Source organism: Aquila chrysaetos, chromosome 20, assembly GCF_900496995.4.
Source record: "Aquila chrysaetos chrysaetos chromosome 20, bAquChr1.4, whole genome shotgun sequence".
NCBI classification, from domain to species: Eukaryota; Metazoa; Chordata; class Aves; order Accipitriformes; family Accipitridae; genus Aquila; species Aquila chrysaetos.
This window is the reverse complement of record NC_044023.1, coordinates 11,418,931-11,436,884: the sequence shown is the minus strand read 5'-3', so window position 1 is coordinate 11,436,884 and position 17,954 is coordinate 11,418,931.

Here is a 17,954-nt window from a genome sequence, read left to right as displayed (position 1 = left end):
TTCTCTGAGCCGGAGTTTCACTTACAAAGCTGCTTCTGATGTGAATGCTTACCCAAGCTCAAATGCAATCTCCATGTGTATTCAAACATGAAACAACAAAAAGCAAGTATTTGTGCTAGTGAAACCCTGTCGAGGAAATGTTTGTGCATCAGGACATCTCAACACGGAGACAATTTCATTACAAAATTCAGGCGCGTCTTCATGGAGACTTTTCTCCTTGCAGCTCTAGAGATTATTTTATACTTGGAGCTGCTGGGCATGCAAGGCATTTTAAAAGCAAATAGAAAGGCAAAGATGCTGCCCAGAGGGAGTTACAATTTAAGTCAGACCAAAGCAGAGTGAAAATCCCGGCTGCATGGTATTAAAAACCAGAAGGTGGGCACTTTTATTTGGAAAGCCAAGGAGTCCACTAAGTTATTTAATTTTTCTTGTATGTGTGTATGGCTTCTGGAGCCATTTTTAGCCTTGGCTTAAAAGAAATGGGTCTGAGTCCTTCCCCCAATAACATTGGAGCCTATTTGCAAGGTTCAGTGAAAGGTGGCAGGAGGGTAGAGGTCTCAATGGTACTGTGTTCCTGTTTTGTTTAGAGAAAATAAAAAGCCAGGTGGAGGAGAGGCAACCAAAACATTATCTCAACTGGAAGAAAAGCCTTCTGCATATACAGAAGCAGTATTACTAGTCTTCAAAAAATCTGAGAGGAAAAGAAGGATAGATGCTTTCTTGTAGCCATTTTGGCTGTAGCCGTTGGAGAAGTTTCCATGTACTTGAGAGTTGTACTTTTAAGACACAGGATAACTCAACCATGGGAACACGAAGTCCAGGAAAACAGGATCCTTATTTCCACCTCTCTTGAAAATACCTGTTTGTTTGTCATTTACTCATATGCATTTGGTGGATGGCAGTTTGGGGATGCTTCTTTTGGCTCAAAGAACCACGAATGAGCACAGCTTCTCCTGCCTCTGCTGGAGAGCATTTTAGGGGTGGAGGTGATGATGGGTCATCATCCAGTTGGCCACAGTGTAAACAGGAGCTAGAGAGAAGATGAGTTACAATTTTCTTACCACTGTTTTTATGTTGGACTGAGTAATAGAACTGAATATCTGCTACCCTGTTTGGTCAATTTGATCAATCTGTTGGTCTCAGTATGGGATGAACAATGACAAAATGTGGGACTGATTCTGTACCAATGTCCCTTTGTGGAATTTCACTTGAGAATATTCAAGTATGTGTGTCCTGTGCAGATTTGCTGCCCTGTGAATGTCTGAGCTGTAATGAAGTGAATGCTACTGGAAACCAAAGGTTTAATTAGCTCTGCTGTTTCAATACTTTCCTGAAGTGCATTTCAAATCGTACACTTAGTTGTGAAATCAGTCATTGATGCCATGTTTGATGGTTACAGAAGTTGCATGGTTTTCTTTATCTTTTTTCTGAGGAGCCCCTGATCAGATGACTTAATTTTCAGAATGCAGCACAAAAGAATAAATGGAAAGTACTCTGTGAATTATTAAAGGAGAATATTACAAATAAGTTAAAAGAGGCAATGTGTGATAGAATTTTGTGTCGTGTTGGCTAATTGTCCAGTAGCAGAAAGGAAAAGAACAGCTAAATCGATTAGTTCAGCTTGTTTATTCAAAGTTTTTTGCTGATAACATTTGGGTAGTTGTGCTTGGCAAACCAAGTGTTAGTGTGAAGAGCATACCAGAGATTTGGGAGTTTGGTTTATTTTCTAAAATAAAAACGATTGCATCACAGCACTGATTGATAGAAAAGCAACATGATATGCTTCTGTAGGGCTTTTCTCTGACTGAGTCACAAACTATACTGATACAGCGCTCTTCTGAAGGTGTCAATATGTAGCGCAACAGAAAGATAAGAGGGGTCATAGTTTTGCCAGAAGCACTGCAAGACTCTGGACACGCACACCAAGACATGCAGGAGCAAAACTCTAGAAAAGTTTAGGATCCATAAATCACTTCTGGTGGAGCCCAGGAGCGAGAACACCAGCAGGAGCCATGGTGTGCCTCTGCCACATAACAAATCCCCTTCTATGCTGTAGGCACCACCATCGTTATCTCCACTCCAGCTGGGTCTTGGCCGGTGGAGGCTCACAAGTCACACTTCTGCACAGAGCTCACTTTATCTTCATCAGGAGGTTGGAGGGCTGAGTCAGCCCTGCTGGGATTTGCACCAGCGGTTCCAGGAAGTCTGGGTATTTCAAACCTTAGGCTTAGACCTCTAATCATCCCCTTATCTAAACTGCCTAACATCTGAGTCTGCAAAATTGGGTTGGAAATCTCACACAAACATGCTTTCCCCAGCGGCATTTCTGCATTTGTTTGCCAGTGGAGCCCAGGACTACAGAAAGGCATAGAAGATTCAGCTTTGAAACCAAAGGTTTAATCAAAGTGTTGTGTGAAGGCCTGGTCCTTTCTTGATTGATGGCTTGCTTACTGCTTGCTGACAGCTGGAGAGGTTCACCCTTTGGGGCAGAAACCCAGAGTTAACACTCAGAGAAGCAAGCGTTGACCCTCTTGGGCCGTAAGTTTAGAGCAACCCAGATCTTTTAAATTAATTTCTGCATCTGCTGGGGGTGGAAGGAAGGGGTTGATTGCTTTCTTGTAACTTTTAAAGAAATAGTCTCATCCTAAAAGCCCTACTGCTCAATACATGCAGAAATAGTTTAAATTACCCAAGGTGTTTTTTTCAACCCAAGAATTCAAAGACAAATGGTATGAGGTCCTACATCAGGCCAGCATCTCTGAATCTCTCTCCAGGTAACTTTTTCAACCTCACTTGGCCACAAAGCCTAAAGAGCTCAGAGATATGAAATTCTTACAGGTTTTGTGAGAATAGCTGGTTGAATGGGGATGACAGACTAAATTAGGACCCCTATTAGGAAAAGGTTGCAGTGCTAATTCACTCCTTATCATACAGCAGAGAATCCTAAGCAGAGGCTGGGTCAAGGGAAAGCAAAGGGCTTTCTGATGTCCCCCAGATGTGGGAAAGCTCCAGTCAAAACTCTCACTTTATCAACCATCTCATTGTGCAGTGGCACCTTAAAGAACAAACAAACCGGCTTTATTTGTTCCCCATCTCTCAGAGCTGCTTGCTTATATGGCATTTTCATTGATAACTTATGTCCATGTGGAAGTTCTTTATCTTCACTTTAGTCCTGTCACTGAAGGAAAGGAGTATCCTGTGGCTCAGTGCTACATTGAAGGGGGTGATACAACAGAAAGGAAACTTGCCAGTTTTGTCCTCTAGTCAAGAAAGAGGACTGGTATAAATAATTCCTCACAAATCAGTGCTTTGATATATTTGGCTTCTTTCAGAGTATCTGTGAGCAGATGCATGATAAATTTCTCATTTTAACCGATGTTAGCAAATCTCTGGAGAAACTGACTGCTGTTTGCTGCCCATCTATAGTAGTTAAGCCAGATTCCTCTGTTCTGATTTATCAGATAGGGTGACTGATGATGTTTGTAAATGTAAATTCTAAGTTTCCTCAAATTCTAGTGTGTAAAGCTTCAAAACAGTCATTTTCTATAAACATTGTTGCTTGAAAAAGTCCTGCCACTTGCATATCTGGTGAAGATGAATGCACATTGCATGCAGAGTTGGCAAAGAGGCACCCATCTATAAACATACAGTTACTATTCATGGAGATTTCTTTTATCGTCTTTCCAGTTGTACAAACACACCACCACCACCACCCCCGGCAATATTGCATTGTAAATTACCTTCCTTTTAAAAGCCCTCTCCCCTTAGTGCTTTTCATTCAGGAGATGGGAGACAGCCCTGGGCTTGTTGTCTTCAGATCAAATACAAGCTGCAGACTCTGGGTATTCACCTGAATTATATGAACCTCTGTGCTGTAGCTATTTACTTGTTGTGATACATTTCCTTTTCTTGATTAACTAAGCTCTGAAAAGACACATCTGTTTCAGCATTGCCCCCTCAAGGCAGTCCATCAGCCCTCTGTTTTGTAGCATCTTTTTCTCTCACCTTTTCCTCGCCTTACCCTCTGTGGTCTGCTGCATGTTTTGTCTGGTGTTCATGATTTGTGTTAGACTCCTGAGGCAGGGACTCTGTTGCGGTGGTTGCCTGTGAAAAGCCATCTATCGTGCGATGGATACGAGAACTAGTTAGGGACATGCAAGTGCTGCAGCCCATTTTGTGACTGAAGCCCCAAAGGTTGAGCTGGTGGCTGTCTCTAATTAGTTACACAGTGCCTATCTATAGCCTCCTGCAATGCTCCAAGGTCTGGGTACCCTCCGTTTCCTATTAACCTTACTGGTGTTCAGCATCCTCAGCACCAGGCAGGTCTAGTCCCCAATAACGTACTAACGTACCTTTAGCATTTTAAATATACGCACTGAATGCTACTTTTAGTAGAAACTGAACAGGACCGCGATTTGCAGTTAAAATAAATACAACATAACTTATGAGAATCCACTATTGCAGTCACAGCCTCCGCAGGGTATTTGTCTCTGTTATACCATCCAAGTACTGGAGGAGTTTATTGCATGGTCTACTACGTGGCGTCCAAAAATCCTCTACAAATAGCTGTCGATTTGCACCTAGGAATCATTGGAGGCAGAAGGGAGAGCAGGAGCCCTAGGCTGATTCTTTGATCATGGGGGCCCTTAGGAACCTCGGTGTTTCCCCAGCACCCTGGGCCAGAGCTGGCACCTCTGTGCAGCAGGGCTGTCCCCAGCCCTCGCCACAGCCCATGCCCTGCGGTCCTCTCCGCAGCAAAGGCAGCGCGGAGGTTCGCCCGGCGGTGGTGGTGGTGTCTGTCGCTGTATTCTGCTCTCAGGCCTCTCTTGCCCTTTGAAGATTCCCCATTGTTTGGGCTATTAACATACTTTCGGGTGGATGTTTATCTTTTTTGAAACTTTTATGGCAGGCGCATTGTTAAAGAAAACCCCGAGAAGCTCTTTGCAAGAAAGCACCACCAGAGCCCTTTGGTGAGCCTAACGCAACTCTGAGCAGCTCTTCCCTTTATTTGATCAGCTTCTAATACCTAACAGTTCTGTGAGTAAACATTTATAGATCAAATCAAAAGCTCGCAAAAGGAAGCACTCTCGATAGATTAGAAGCTAAACTGATCTAAATTAGAACAGATGCAGAGATAACCTTGCCTGGCTAAAAAGCATATACTATCGGTTGCACGCAGATAATTAAATGAATGAGCCCTTTTCTATTGAACAACTGATGTGCAATTGATAAACTTAATTAATAATTAACTTTTTAATTAAATATCAATTTAAAACAAGTGTGGTAATATGCCACTCGCATTTAATTTTGCTGCCTTTTCTTCATTAAAGAACCATCATTAGGGTTACAGGTATCTGTTTAAGATGCCTCTGTGCACTGCACAGGGAATAAATGTGTCCGCTGGGCACTTGCCAGTGAAGAGATGGTGATAAACAGCAGCAACCGGAGACAAAGGCGGCATGCAACTTCAGAGAGTCAGAAGGAATCGCAGATAAATGGCACATCCCTGGCCACAGCTTTCCTAGCAGCAGAAGGCCTACCTGGGTTTATGCCTTTGTTTGCTATTAAAAGAGGCGGCAATGTGTATAGAAGAGCTGAGCCCTCCTCATAACAACTCTTTGGGAGGAAGGTCCTTCCCAGCTTTATGAATGAAGTGGTGAAGCCAAGACTGAACGTCTAAAGCCTGGCCTGTGTTGAGGGGACAGAGATCCATCAGTTATTGCCTTGTTTCAGCAAAACAATCCTGAATAAGCGAGGGAAAGCTGCGATCTTTTTGCATGTGTCTTCTCACATGATGCCTTAGTGCAATTCCTATTAGTGCTAATGGGGTAATTGGCTCCCCTCAATGTGAACTCCCTATAATGCATCCATGTAACTCGATTTGAGAGTGTAAATCCCATTAGCCTGAATGGCGATCTTTTCTGTCTCTAATTTACCCATTTGATCCTGCAAGCACTAACTGCCGATCTCGTCTCCCTTTGAAAGCGATAAATAGGCATCTGACTTCCTCTAAATGGTGTTTGCAAACGTGCGTGGCGGTATCGCACCTCCGGGTGGGTGCCCCTCTCTGTGCCCCCCCTCCCGCCATGAGTCTGCCCTTGCAAACATCTGTGCAAAAGGGATATTGCTGCGGGGCCGCTGGCGAACGCCTGCTTTTCGTCTGGTTCGCCAGGGCAGCCCCGGCTCTCGGCCACGTGTGGCGGCTGCGCGGCTGCGTCCGTGCAGCGTGGGACGGCAGCGGGGGCGTAGGGCTCCCAAGTGATTCGGACGCTTTCTGGGGGTGCGTGCAATCCGATGCGGTAGTGCTGGAGTCGTAGCAGATACTTGGTCCATCAGCTGCCACTCTTGTTGGATACTGGACGTTTGAAGATTATGAATAAACACACCGCATCAAATGAGAATAATAAGGGAGCTGATGGCTTCTTTGCTGCAGACTTTCCCATCCACCATCCACTGAGTACATGCCTCGTCCTAACTGTGCACCTTTATTTTTCCCTTCTGTTTAAAAAAATCACCTAGAGAGCTCAGCCGTGATTTATGTACCTAAATACAACAAAAGAGACTTGAAGCAAACAGCTCCTGCACAGCCTTGGTGTTTGGGATGGTTCCTTCCACCTACCTAGTAAGCACTTACAAGGAGCAAAGAAATATGCAGAAGGCAGGAAATTGGGTTTGCAAACGGGGAAAAAAAGGTTGAAAGGCTGCAAGAAACATTTCCACCAACCCTGTGCCTGCTAGTAACAAGGAGAAATATTTGAGCACCTCACTGAGGATGTAAGAAAATCTTTCCGCTGCGGTGGAGGATCTGAGTGAAGGTTGCTCTTTTTTTTTTTTTTTTTTTTTTTTTTGTTAACATCTTGATTTGCTTCCAACTGAAATAAGTAGGGTAGAGGATAAGCCAATGGGCTCTTGACTGTCCTTCTGCAATGTGGGGCTTGAAGCCAATTGGAAATGACTCCTCAGAAGGTACCAGCATGGACACAGCACCAGACACCTATCCGGTCAGAATACACCGCCGATGAAAGGATGATTTCTTTTCCTGCTCTGCCTCATAAGAGGATATTCTCGCTTCTCCACATGTGAAGGGAAGATGGGTCCCTCCCGTGGGGAATGTTACTGCTGGCCACCACTTCCTTTCTGAAAGCCCCATTTGAAAAGGAGGAAATAGTTGGTGGAGGAAGTTCCTGAAAAGGAATCTTTCAAATCCTTATTTTTGTCAGGTTTTTTTCAGGGGACACCCAATACGATGGAAATAATTGGTGTGGCTGCCTCAAGTGATGGAAAAATTGCAGAAAACTGCAAAGGGTGTGACAGCAAGAAAACCGGCTTATTCTCCATTTATTGTACAATATTTATCATCAACCCGTTTTGTATATTTTGCTTTCTTTTGTGTAATCTTATCATCACTGGGGTTGAAAACGATGTAATTTTTGCTCCTTTGAGTAGTTGCCAAAAAAGCACTTACGTCGGAGTATTAGTGTATCATTTGGCTAGCACATCACATAATGGTTTTTTTACAGCAAGTATTTAACCGTGTTTTCATCCTGTGGGAAAGAATGATGGGTCTGTTTTGTAAAAATAAGACCTTGTGGCAATGTGGACATGCAAGAGATAGAAACATAATGCAACAAATTAGTTTCAACACACAGAAATGAAGTAGTCCAGGCTCCATATACATTCACCAGTGCTGGTTTCTCTCTCTTTTGTCTCTCCTTTTTTCTCTTATTCTGAAATGTATTGTTGGATTTTATGGGAAAACTCTGTAAGCAGAAACTATTAGAATTCAACGAGCCTTCTACTTGGTTTGGGCACACAAGAAGTCATAATACTTGTATACACCCATATGTTTTTGTATATGTATGCACACATATAGGTAACAATAGTATTTATGAGTGCATGTGCGAGAGAGAGTAGTTGTGGGTACCAAGCCGACGATACAATCAAATTCATCTGTTTTGTGTGACTCGATGCAAGTTCATGGTGTTATAGCAAGAACCGTATTAGCTGTATTATAGGCTGAAAAGATACTTTGGTTTTTAACAGCAGAAACAGTATTGTGAAGCAGGAGAAATCTGATCATCCTAATTTCATCACAGAAAATGAAGACCTGGAGCAAAAGATAATTTGTCTTTAGATGCTTCAGAAATAATCAAGAAGTTAATCATTACAATTTGAGGTGATCCCATCAAATCCCCCCCAAACAGTGGTTAAGTGAATCTCTATTATAACCTGAAACCCACCATTGACTTGAAAACCGTTCATGCTGCGATCCACATCTTTCCAATCTGCGTGTTTTACAACCTGCCCCCAATAATGGTCGCTCTCACCTCTACCAGAAAAAAAGTTAGAGTTGCTGTTTTAAAGTTCTCACATTTCTAAACTTTATTCTTTTTATTAAAATGTCGTAGTAAGTTGTGACTAAGATTTCTTTTTCATTGTACGTAAAAATTCACCAGGATATCTCTCAGCTTTTGCCAAGTAACTGTATAATCTGTTTGATGTCCACCTTCCTTCTTTCCAGCAGCCGATTACGCATTTGTGCAGTTACATACACATTTGTATTTTGTCATGTCTGAATTCAGACCCAGAGTCTGGAGATGCCAAGTACGTGCCTAACTTTACTTATGCAAGAAGGAGTGGAGTTGAGCATATGGCTACATGGTTCCTACGTAAAATAAAAAATGCCATTCAGCTAATTTATTAGGGCTTTATAGTGAGTTATCATCAGTAGTTGCACTAAAATACAACTCAGAAAAAAGACCCGATAGCAGAGACTTCATGATGGAATAGGCTTTTTGTGTGTCTTGTCTTTGCTTGCTAATTTACAGCATTCCATCTACGAATTGTTCTCTGAAAGCCTTTCATCCTGAAAGGTGCTGGGAAACCACACTGCTCGCTGGTGTTGGTGTGAGTCAGGGTGCTCAAAACCTGACCTTTGGGTGATCAGGTCGTTCCTCTGAATCAAGGGGTTTTATCATAACAAAAACATGCTTAGGGAGGGTTTCTCCAGACTTAGCACTTCGGGACTATTCTGCTTTGAAAAACTGGAAAGCCCCTGTAGCACTACCATAAACGAGTCATTAGAAAAACGAGATGGAAGAGGGAGGGTGAAGACTATCCTACATGTCCGCAGACCTGCTAAAGATGATGCGTGAGCTATGGCTTGCAGGAGGAAGATGCGCCCAGTGTTTTCCTAACCAGTTTGCTTTCCTAACCAGTCTTGCTCTAGGTGTGAGCAGAGCTTCACCTTTCCTGTGCTGTAAGAAGAGTGATTAAAAGCAAACAAGAGAAGGTGAGTCAACAGTGACTAAAGACTGTGCTTAAATTCCTAACAAATGCTTGGCAGGGGAGACAAATAGCAGAAACATGAAACAGCCTGATTTTACTTTGAGCAACACTTTATCTTCATGGAGATGTCACCACTGTGTTATATCATTTCCTCTCCAGGTATGGCTGTAGAAGAGCAAGACCTTCCCGTAATGGGACAGCACGAGCAATTGGGATATTTTTCACGGCTGCCTTGGGAGTGCCATCAGCTGTTACAGAGCAAAGACTCAGGGCAGGAGGTGTAATGCAGGGAGAAGAGTTAATGAATGACCTTTGCAATAGTGTGATCAAGTCAAGCCCACCAAAAAATGATAGGTGAGGTAAGAGTTTGTTCAGGAGCTGTGTCCTGCCCGAAGGGTATAACCGGGCAGTCAGGTAGATAGGAGTAAACTTGCAACACTGGATTTTTTTGGAGGGCTTGTGTTATCCTTGATAAAAATCTCCTTGGTATTTGGGGCAGAATGGCTCTGCCGGACACTTAGCCTGGCTCTCCCTGTGCTCTTCCATTACTGCTCTGCCAAAATCCCGGCCTTTAGTTATTCTTGCTCCGAATGAAATGCTCTGGCCTGGATACATCTCCCAAACTTTTAGGTGGTTTTTTGCAATACCTATGCAGAAGCGACTCCGCTCCTAGTGGGGCTGAGCTCCTTCAGGGTCCCCCATCCCATGCTGTGCCAGCCCTGCATAAGCTGCTGCTAAGCCCTGTTCCCTGCCAAGTCCCTGCCGTGTGGGTGCCCTTCTCTGCTGCTGAGCTGGACCCTGTGCAAACCCCAAACCTGTGCAGTCCCAGCACAACAGTGACCGTCACCACAGGGCTGTGCACATCTCTAGCCTTCCTTGTGAAACTCCGGAATAGATGTCTTGTGCAGAAAGAGGATTAAATAAAATTTAAGCTTCTAGAAGAAGCAGTATTTACTTGATTTTTTTGCTGGAGAAACACCCCCTTCGCCCTGGTGAATTCACACTGATTTTTTTTAGAAAATATGCTCTTTTGCAGAATCTTGCAAGATGGCAGGAGCCGAAGGACTGTGCAGAGTCTTGTGTTGCAGTCAGAGTTCAAAAAGGTGAGCTCCCCCGAGAGGGAAAGATTGGTTTTCTTGTTTAGTGCCGTCTCTTGTTTAAACTTAGGGATTTGAATGCCCCATTTCTCTTTTCTTTTTTTCTAAATATGTTTATCTTCATGTCTGAAATATTTTGTGAACTTTGCTTTTCTATCCCTGTAAAGGGTACCTTTTAGATAAGTTGTTGTTTCTTGGGTTTTCCATCTATAATTGCAGAGATGTAAGAGAAGGAACGTGCATTTTCATAAAACAGTCATCTGACATGAAGTTATGGTAAATGTATTTGCTCTGCCTGTTCTCTCTCTACATTGGCTTTCCATTAATATCCTGGCATACGCATACATTTATATATATGTATATGAATATGACTGGTAACAAATAAAGCAGGCTAATGGTTGAGAATGTTGAGGGGTGGGGTCAGTTTTAAACTCTTTTGAATGTGTTTTTCTAAACTTTTTGACCACCTAAGTGGGTATAAACAAGCATGTGACAGGTATGTTCACTCAGAGCCAAATGAAGGATTTAAATTTCAGTTTTCAGATGACAAATACTGCAATGAATGATGCAAGTGATGAAAATTAGTTGCAGAAAATTAAAAAACGTATCCAAAACCACTGCAGACTCTTTACTTGCTGTTTGCAGGGAGAAAGCAAAATTCATTAAATAAATAATTCGATCCAAATGATTTGTCCAGTTGCTGAAGGAGCTAACAGAGTGTCTGGACTTGCGTACTAGTTTGGTTGCAGCTATAGTGGTGAGGAGCACAATGCAGAAAAGCTGGGGGTTTTTTTAGAAGGAAGCACAAGCAATTCCTGAAATGCTATATTCTTTTCTTGAAATCTCTGGACCAGCGTTGCCAAACGCTGGGGTTGATGCACGCGGTGGAGAGCAAACGAGGCTGGTCAACACAGTGGGGCAAGGCGTGCTGCAGCACAGCATCGGGGCTGCGCGCACCCCATGCGAGGGTGCCGGGACAGCTTCTCGTGGTCCCCTCTGCTGCAATGCAGCAAACCACTCTGATCCTTTTCCACCACGAGAGGGGAAAGAGATGGTGGAAACTGCTTGGAGGGTTGCTGGCGCTGCCCCTTTGGGGACAGCCATGGGGCTGCTGGCGCCGCTGGTGCTCTGTGTGCTCCAGCCTTACCACCTGTGTCAGTAAGAAAAGGCTTTTCCAGCCTAAAAATAAGCAGCTGGTGTCTGGAGTCTGCTCGTGGGAGTGTGTGTCTGATACGTAATTTGAACTTGATTGCAAGGGCCTCGTAACCTCTCCCGGAGCCGGTGCTGCCATTCTGGAGCCAGTTGCCCTCTCCCCCAGGTGACCAGGCTGTTTGTAAAGCTGGGCTCCAGTGTGCCCCGGACTTGGTCCAGGTATGCTCCAGCCTCCCACCCCCCACCCCGGGAGTTATCAGGCAGAGATGACTCATGGCACATTATCCTGTTTTAACTCCTCTCCCACTGCTTTGCATCGAGCTACTGAAACCCATTTGTTTGGCAGCCACCGAAACTTGACACTGATGAGGATGAGCAAGGGAAGGGAGAGACCTGTTGTTTCCAAGGGTGAATCTTAACTGCAAAAGCCTGATGTTTGCTGCACAGCCCTTTGGGAAAGCTGTTGGTGTCTTGGGATACCGCTGTTATGAATGGGGTCAGCTTGGAAATTCATTTCTGGATCTTATCTTCCTTGCTTGGAAACATTTGGATCTGCTGTGCTTGACCAGAAAATCCCAAGGAGAAATTTTTCCTTGCATGTTGCTTATGTGTGCTGGATGGGACCTTTCCTGGTCCAGACTTTTAATGCAGTCGTTTCGTTAGAAGAAAAGTGCTACTAATAGGCAGGTGGGGCAATGAGTTTTGGTGTTGATCCCATCACCAAAATGCCGATGCGCAAGCCAGACTGTAACCCCGCTCATCGGACTGGCTGAGGAGGGTTTCCATGCAGCTTGGATAAACTACGTCCATCCTGGTCCCATTTTATAGCATGGAAATTGGAGTGGTTTTGGAATATGTAGTTGGAAAACCAGGTGCAGCATTGATTCAATTTGCATTTTATCCAAATAACCAGATCTTAGAGAGAGGGGGTCTAACGGAAACAAGTTTGGCAGGCAACGATAAGAGGCCCAGTCAAACTTCTCCAGTACCAACAAACTCCCCTGGCCTTCCATATAGTTCAGAACCATCTCTCCAACTCAGGGACCCCCTTGGCTATGGGTTTTCTGTGTCACAAAGGCTGGCTCTGACAAACATTTTTAGAATCACCATCTGTCAGCTTTTCCTTCAGGGATCCCCATTTACAATAGCTTGTATCCAGGCCATGTGCAAATCCCACTGGGCTGAAACTTGGCCCTGCGCAAGGTTGGCCTGGATGCAATTAACAAACACAAAATTTATTCAATTTAGTTTGGCCAAAAATATAAGATTCTTTTGTTTGCAGATGCTGAAGTTTAGATGCCTTTCCAAACTTATCAAGGACAAGGGAACCACTTTGGAGAAAATAACAGCCAACCCCAAAGTCATCCTAGAATTGAACTGGAAACCTATGCACCAAGTAGTTTGTGAAGCTTAGAAACAGAGTCCATTTTTTCTGATTACTTTAATTTTCGCTGCTGTCTCCGAACTTCATTGTTCTAGCTGGGCTCTAGACAGAAACACTGAAACATCAGAAGAAGAAAACCAGTTTGTGGCATCTGCGGGGGGCAGCAGGAACTATCGGAAATCTCCCAGGAATTTTTCAGTTCCAGGAGATTTGGAGAAATGTCTGACCCAAATCCCAGAGTTCGGAGGTTAGAACTGTCATGGGAGTGTGTCTAAATTGCTTTGGTCTGGAGATCTGGCTGGAAATCTTGTAAGATCGGGATCTGTCTCTCTTGATTGCCCATCCAGACTCTCCATTTTTTAGGTCTTATCTGCCAGACTCAAGCATGATAAACCTCATGGTGCCTGATTTATCTGTCTCAGAAAGATGAAGGGCTGAGTCAGTCCTGTATTCACATCTTTGTTTCCCAGTTCCCACAAAAGCACCAGACCACTTAATTTATTCCCATCCTCCATGCAGGTACTCTGTGGTTATAAAACAGAATTCATATCTAGGATGTGTGCTCTCTTCAAGCACTTTTAACCCCTATCTACTGCACTGACCCCTGGTCCAGGGAGGTTGCAACACTTTTACCTGAGCTGTGGGGTGGGATGAGGAGCTGAAGGAAAGGTCCTCTGCACTTACGGAGCAGCAAGCAGGCCTGGGACAAACAGCTAATGCAGTGCAAGAAGGATCAGCGTGGTGTTAAATGCTTGCATACAAGCATCCCCCAGATTGTATTACTCTCAGAGAGGTAACGCTGGAGCATTTCGTAAAGATGTTTTTTATTAGTTAAAGGGAAGCTACCCTAGCTATCGCCAATGAAGCAAACACCCAGAGGTGCTGGGGATATTTGGCCACCCCTTCTCTGTACCTCGCAAACATCCCTGCTGTTAAAGGAGGGGGAGCAGATTGGGTGTGATAAACCCACCCAGCGCCCTCCATGGCAGCCAGGCCCGTTGCTGTCAGAGTAGTTAGTATGCTGGGGCTGTGCGGTTCCTCTGCCATCTTCATTCACCTTAGAAATGTGGAGTTTGAATGGTTTATCTCTATTAATCACCAGCTCAAAAAGCTTTGTGCACCAAGGGCCGCAGATAATTAACTTCACTATACTGCTTGTCTTATCAGTATCAACCTCTTGTCCTCCTGTGAAATAGTTAAAACCATCAGCCCCTTTTTACTTTTCCATTTAACTCTAATGCTTTAACACTGATGTTCTAAATGGCCCTGCGATTCATACTTATTAGACAAACCTTTCTTTCTGCATCTCTTATATTTTTTGATAATTGGCCATGTACGTTTCTAAGGGGCTCAACAGCTTTTCATGCCACTGTACTAATAATTAAAGGTTTCTCACAGCCTTTCAGATTTCTCTTTACCTTCTTTTCTTTGATAAGTATAATTTGCTGTTTAATTGGGGAGGGGGGGAGAAAAGTGGTAGGAGCAATAGGCTGACTGCGTAGGAAAAGGTTTTGTTTAACAAAATTCTCTAATTTTGAACAAATCTTCATTGTTTCCCTATTTTTGTTGCTTCTCTTGCTGGAGCTCCCCTCCTTCCCACACTGTAAAATGTTGTAACAGTCTAGTGAGAGGAAAGGGGGAGGCAGGATGGTGATGGGGGCTCCGTTCTTCACGATGCTACTTGGTTTAGCCCTTTGCTTTGCTAACGTCCCCGTCCCCACCGCTCATTTTCCCCCTGAGAGCTGATCTGGGACTAAGCCCCTGCTCCGTTGGGGATGGCGGCCCAATGTTGTACTGCCTGGCTGTGCCAAGGTGGGGACAGCAGATCTGAGATAGGCTGCTTATGCATACAGCCTGCCCAGCAGCACTCTCCGCTCACCACAAGCAACCCCTGGGCACTGGGGCTGAGTGCCGCAGACTGGCCAGGGGATGTCCCACAAGCGTCAGCCCTTCGTGCATTCGTGTTGTGTGTGCTAGAAATCCCTTCCCAGCGTGGCTCCCCGCAGAAACCCTCCCCAATAGTCTCTGACACCAGCGGTCAGTGCTGTTGCCCCAGCTCCCTTTGGGGTCCTCATGGCTCTCCGAGTGGGTGCTGTGGCCGTTGCCTTGTGGTGCTGCCAACGGAGCGTCCCTCACACGGTGCTGTTGGAGTTTCAGCCTTTCACGTGCGTGTGCCAGGTTGTTTTTAAGGTGCCTTTCCTCCCGGAGGCTGTCTTAGTCCCATCCCTCTGCCATCTAATCCCATGTCCTGCCCTCTATGCTAGCAGGACGTGAATGTGGGTGTTCGTCCACCTGATGCTTCTGCTATTCAGAAGCATTTCTCCATTTTGTGCAGTTTTATCCTCTGCCTGTCTCTCCTACAAGCCATCTCTGCAGTCACTGTTCCAGAGAGCTTTGCCTCCCTCCCCCACTTGCGTTACTTGAGTTTTCTCTTTTTTCTTTTTTTTTCCCCAGCTTCTCCAGCTCCCACATCAATGTCTTCTCTCTCCCGTCTTTAGGTCCATTCACTCTCAGCTCATTTCGTCCATCCTCCCTGTGCAGGGAACCTGTGGGGGGGGGGGTGACACAGCTGGGGGCTATCCTTGGCCCAAGTGCTAGAGCCATCCTCTATGGAGAACAGCCCAAAGGGCTCCCGGGGGCACCATCCTTGTATCTGTAGAGGATAAATGGCTTTTAGACAACCTACTGGACCTTCTCTCAGCTCCAGCCATGGGTGAGTTCCAGTGTGCCAACAGAGGGAGGACGCTGGGTCTGGAGGAGCCCCGTTACTGCCATGGCCATCTCTGTTTCTCTAGATGTTGCCTGGCTCAGGAGAGGTGTTTTGGGGGTCTTGGAGGGCAGTGGTATGGGGGGAGGATGGGATCTGGAGTACAGAAACTCTGTTGCTCTGACAAACTATCCAGTTCCATTCACGCAGGTGAGGCTATTTGAGCTCAGAGGACCCAATGCCTTTGGTCATCACTAAAGCTACTCTGAAAAATATTGCTCAATAGCTCCTATTCTAAATTTTAAATTAATTCACTCCAACTGCCTATCTCTTTTCATGTACATAGATTCAACTGGCATTAATGCTCTTGTGGGATATATGCTAGTGTACTCTTTTAAACCCCAGCTCCTGGAGTCATGTGATGGGAGGTTCTTTAGCTTTCATTCAAAACAAAAAGTTTATGCAGTTGAGCAGAGAAGGATGGAAGTGTGACCCCAGTGCTCTGAAATGATTATACAGAGAAAAACATCCAACACTGTGTTTTAAGACTTGTGATTTTTACAGCACCTCTTGATGTGGGGAGGAGGTGGGAGCAAAGGGAAGAGAGAAGAGCCGATCCAAAGTTTCTGACTGTTGGATATGGGCAACATGGTGTTGCGCTCCTCCAGTCAACACGCAGCGACCGTTTCTTATCAGTGCTAGTATTGAATTGCAAAACAAGTTCATGCAGAAGTCATTCAGTTATTTTCTGAGTGAAGAATTCACACCACCTGTGATCTATTCCAGGATTATTCTCCAACAGGGGAGGAGGAAGAAAAAGGCTGGTGGTGCCTCTGTTGTGAATAATTCATCCCATCCTACTAGAGTGGGTGCTAGGTGACCCCTTTGCTTAGCTCTCACTGGGGTTGGGGAGGAGTGCGGGATGCCTCCCATATCTCTGTTAGTTACTGGGGGTTAATAGGGGCACTCAACACACACAAGCACGCTCTAAGCAGGGTCAGGGGGCAGCCAGCACATTGTGACCTAAAATTTGACAGCTTTTACTCATTTCATGTTAGGTGACCCTATTTCTCTTTGGCCAACTGCCTTGCCTGGTGCCTGTGCTTGAGTTGCATGGTGCTGCAGGAGCCTGGCCAGTCCCCTCAGAGAACTGGGGACAGCAATGACCCCCTGCACAGATGCACTCTTTGCCCTTATATGCCATATCCCATATTGCTACCTGGTATCACAAGGGGAAATAAAAAGTGACAGTGGCTGTTGAACAACTGGCCCCTGCCCCTCTGCCATCTCAAACAGGACAGCTTGAAGATGCTCAATTCCAGATAATTTGTATTTTAACCCAACAGGTCCTGGTGCCATGTTGCAGCATGACAAACTCTTCCAGCTCACCATGGGGCACTGGCAGGGTCTGGGCTGCTGGAGCACCAGTGACCTGACCCTGGTCATCCCCACGTGTCACCATCGGTCCCACCCAGGGATTTATTTTAGGTAACTACAATGCAAATAACGGTAAGATCTCTTCTTGAGCTCCAACCAATATCCCTGGGTGTTCTCACTGGTGCTTCAGTTTTCTCCCCTTCCCCTGAGACAAGGCTTTGAGGGCAATTCTCTTATCTCTGCTTGTTTTGTTTTGGTATCTTATGCAGCAGAGTGTCTTGAGGTGTCTCTCCTCTTTCCTCCTTTCCAGTTGTCTGTCTGCCTCCATCACTTTGTCACCCTCAGCTGCTTGTTAGTCTCTCTGATTTTCTCCTCCTCCTCCCTAGTTGGTCCATTTGTCATTCTTCCTCAGTAGTCCATGCTCCTCTCTCTCCCACTTCTTCTCTGTCTCTTGTTTCTCCCTCTTTTCTCTCTTTCATTTTTCCCCCCTAGTGTCGGAACTTCTTTCTTTGATTCCCCCCGCCCTCCACCTCCCACCCTTTATAGTGCTGTTATCTGTGATTTTGGCAAAGAGCACATTTATTGGGGAGGAATATCCCCATGGCAACGCAGCAGATGGTGACTTTTGATTAGCTTGGCTTTTTTTTTTTTCCCCCCCGACTGCCAAATCACAATCCGTCTTTGAAATTAAATCAGGCTGTGATAGCATCAGTTGTTCTGGAGAGGGGACGAGAGAGAAACAAGACTGAAGTATTACAGCGGGAGCCAGGATGTAATGCAAATTCATGTTTTTTAACCCCAGCAATAAAAACCCCTGTTCATTCTGGGAGCAGGAGGAACCACAAGAGAGGGAATAATAAAATAAAAAAATAAGATTTAAAAAACATTATCACCCCACATGGGCTCCTCACTCTGACCATGCTGGAGAGCGTGTCTCTGTAACACCGAT